Consider the following 4,251-nt stretch of genomic DNA (forward strand, 5'->3'; position numbering starts at 1 on the left):
AACACAAGGGGACAGCACAATATCAACATTTTGAACACCTTGAAAGCACAGACAATCCATTTTATTTATGCAGTACGAAAGTAAATTACTTTATACAACAACGAAACCTAAGGAGCATCAGGACTAATTTGTGATTTTTATTTATTTGTTTGTGTTCGTTTGGTTGGTTTGTAAATTGTGGGCATACATTTTGAAACAAAATTATTAACATTTGTTGAGCAAGGACGGGTTATATTGAGCATACAGTATAGTGACAGTAAAGACATCCATAATGTTACAAAATAACCTATTTTGAATAAATGCTGTTCTTTTGAACTTTCATCAAAGAAATATATCACAGTTTTCACAAACATATTAAGCAGCACAATTGTTTTTTTTTTTTTTTTTTTACTGGCAATAATAAGCTCAAGTTTCTTGAGCATCAAATCATCACAATAGAACAATTTCTGAAAGATCATGTTACACTGCAGTAATGGACGTTTCACAATATTACTGTTTTTAGTGTATTTTGCAAATGCATATATATATATATATATATATATATATATATATATATATGTATATATATATATATATATATATATATATATATGTATATATATATATATATATATATATATATATGTATGTATATATATATATACATATGTATGTATATATATATATACGTCTTTTGTGCTCACCAAGGCTGCATTTGCAAAATTTTTGCATTTGCATTTTCAAAAATGTAGGGTCAGTAAATATATATATATATATATATATATATATATATATATATATATATATATATATATATTTACTGACCCTACATTTTTGAACAGTAGTGTATGTCCATGAAGTAAGAAATGTAGTACAATGGATGTGATCAATGCTAACTAAATACACAACTAATTTTTTTTTGTTTGTTAATGAACTCAGGTAATCCAAGCACAAACGAAACAGTGTGTCATGCTCAAACAATACAGGACAATAAACTGAAGAAACTGAGGTGCTGCGTCCCAATTCGCATACTATCCGTCCTAAATAGTATTCGAAAATAGAACTAGTACGTCCCAAATCGTAGTATGTTGAAATTAGTGTTCCAAAGAGACCCGGATGGTCTACTATATCCGGTCAGAATCCAAAGTGCAGATCGATGCACACTCTAACGGCTGATATTGCCCACAACCCATCGCGCGTTGGACGAGGATTCGGTTAGAACTACAAACACGAGTGAAAAGTTTAAAAAAACTACAGACATGGAGGACGCGCGAGTCCGGCGGTTGTGTAGAGAGGTTTAGATAAAGGGCTTTAAGTTCCGATTACCACAACATATCGATTTGCCCCACTCAGTGAAACACCCACTGAGAATTATGTTGATTGTGCCCTGGTAATTGGCGATTCTATTACACGGAACGTGAAAATAGGGACACCAGCCAACATAGTCAAATGTTTGCCGGGAGCCAGAGCGTCTGACATCAAAGCAAATTTAAAAGTGCTGGCTAATGCTAATCGTAAATTCTCTAAGATTGTTATTCACGTCGGTACTAATGATGTTCGACTCCGCCAGTCGGAGATCACCAAAATTAATATTAAAGAGGTGTTTGAACTCGCAAGTACTATGTCAGGCACTGTAATTTGCTCTGGCCCCCTTTCTGTTCGAAGGAGTGATGAGATAGTTAGCAGATTGTCATCACTCAATGGCTGGCTGTCTAAGTGGTGTCCGCAAAATAATATAGAATTTATAGACAATTGGAAAAGTTTTTGGGGCAAACCTGACCTGTTGAAAAGAGATGGTAATCATCCCTCCTGGGATGGTGCTGCTCTCCTCTCTAGTAATTTGGCTCATAGTCTTAGAGACAAAACATGACAATGTGGGGCTCAGGTCAGGAAGCAGACAAACTGGCTAAACCGACCGTCTGCTAGCGGCCTGGCGTCACCAAGGTCAGATAAATCCCATCACATAGAGCTACTTTCACCTAGATATCATCATATAGAGACTGTGTCTGTTCCCCCGAATTTGGAAATCCAAAAAACGTCCAAACCGATCTAAGGTTAAAAATGTAATTGATATTCAACAAATAAAAAATAGATATAATACAGATGAGCAAAGGATAAAGCTTGGGTTGCTGAATATTAGATCCCTTACTTCAAAAGCACTCATAGTTAATGATATGATTTCAGATTATAAACTACATGTGATGTGTATGACAGAAACCTGGCTAAAACCAGACGATTACATTACTTTAAATGAGTCCACCCCCATGATTACTGTTATAAACATGAACCTCGCCTGAAAGGCAAAGGGGGAGGTGTTGCTGTAATGTATAGTAATATTTTCAAAACCCCTAAAAAATCTAGTTTTAAATATACTTCTTTTGAAGTGTTGGTGCTTAATGTAAAAATATATTATGTAAACGATAAATCAAGTTTGAGAATTCTGCTGGCAACTGTATACAGGCCACCAGGGCACCATAAAGATATTATCAAAGAATTTGCTGACTTTCTATCAGAATTAGTATTGACTGCAGATAAAGTCCTAATTGTTGGTGATTTTAATATACATGTAGATAATGGAAAAGATGCAATGGGATTGGCATTTAAAGACTTTCTTAACTTTATTGGAGTTAGACAACACGTGTCAGGACCTACTCATTGTCGTAATCATACTCTAGATCTAATATTATCACATGGAATCAATGTTGATGCTGTTGAAATTCTGCAGCAGAGCGACGACATCTCAGATCATTATCTAGTCTCATGTAAATTACATTTAGCCAAGGCTGCAAAGTCAACTCCGTGTTACAAGTATGTGAGACCTATCACTTCTGCCACTAAAGATTGCTTTATCAATAATCTTCCTAATCAGTTTCATCGTCTCAGCATCCCAGATAGCTTAGAATAACTTGATATTGCAACAGAAACTTTTAACTCTCTCCTTTCCAGCACTTTAGACACAGTTGCTTCGTTGCGCTTAAAGAAGATTAAAGAAAATAGTCCAACGCCGTGGTATAACGAGCACACCCGGGCCCTTAACACTAGGACTCGCGGAATTCTATAACTACTATAATGGCCATAGCAGTCATTCTGACTGCTCATACATTATTTGCATATAATTTCAATAAGCTATATCAAATCTAAGAATAAATGGATCTGTAATGTTAGGATAGGTAATAATAAACATCAGAACACTACATTTTAATTATGATGTATGTAAAAATTTATTAGTTAACCAACAACCACTCAGCCTCATCAAGGCTCTGAAGCATGGCTAAAGCCTCTGTGGCAGTCATTCTTCTTGCTGACATTGTTCTGATATTCTCTTTTCAATATTTCAATTTGGTTTTAGCTCGAACCTAAAGCTAGATTTCAGCTTTGCAATAGACTAAACAAAAAACAAGCGAAATTGTTGCTAGTCAACGGTGATGCATCTTCAAGAGCGGAAAAAGGAGCAACCGACACACGGTCTGTAATGCATACGGTCTTTATGACTGTTATGGTCATTCAAGGTAGAAATACTCAAAACTCTTTTGTGCCTTGTAATTTTAATAAAATAACAATGATAGAAGAAAATATAGGCACATTTAGGAAAAGTCAGGGTCCTATAGTTACATGGGTTTTATTTCAACTAAGTTATTACATTGCAAATTTTTAAAGCAGTCAAAATGACTGCCTTTGGTAGTTCTAGGTAGAAATACTCAAAACTCTTTTGTGTCTTGTAATTTTAATAAAATAACAATGATAGAATAAAATATAGTCACATTTAGGAAAGGTCAGCGTCCTATAGTTACATGGGTTTTATTTCAACAAAGTTATTACATTGCAAAATTTTAAAACAGTCAGAATGACTGCCTTGGGAGTTCTAGTGTTAAGAGAGCAGCCAGAAAAATGGAGTGCAACTGGAAGAAAACAAAACTAGAGGTATTTCGGATTTCATGGAAGGAGAGCTCGATTGCTTACAGAGAGGCTTTAAAAGCTGCTAGATCTGCTTATTTTTCAACCCTATTAAAAGAAAATAAACATAATCCAAGGGATTTATTTGAAAAAGTGGCTACACTAACGAAAAAGAAAGCTTCAAGCCCAGAAGTTTCCAAGAAACACAGCAGTAATGACTTTATGAACTTCTTCACGTATAAGATTGATAATATTAGGGACAAAATTATAACTATGCAACCGTCTACTACAGCATCACATCAGGGAGTGCATTATAGTCTCCCTGAGGTAAAATTTGATTCATTTGTTGCCATAGGAGAGGAAGAATTTTGCAAACTC

This window comes from Siphateles boraxobius, unplaced genomic scaffold (genome assembly GCF_051911475.1).
Source record: "Siphateles boraxobius isolate OS27281-9 unplaced genomic scaffold, OSU_SipBor_1 130, whole genome shotgun sequence".
In the NCBI taxonomy this organism is placed as follows: Eukaryota; Metazoa; Chordata; class Actinopteri; order Cypriniformes; family Leuciscidae; genus Siphateles; species Siphateles boraxobius.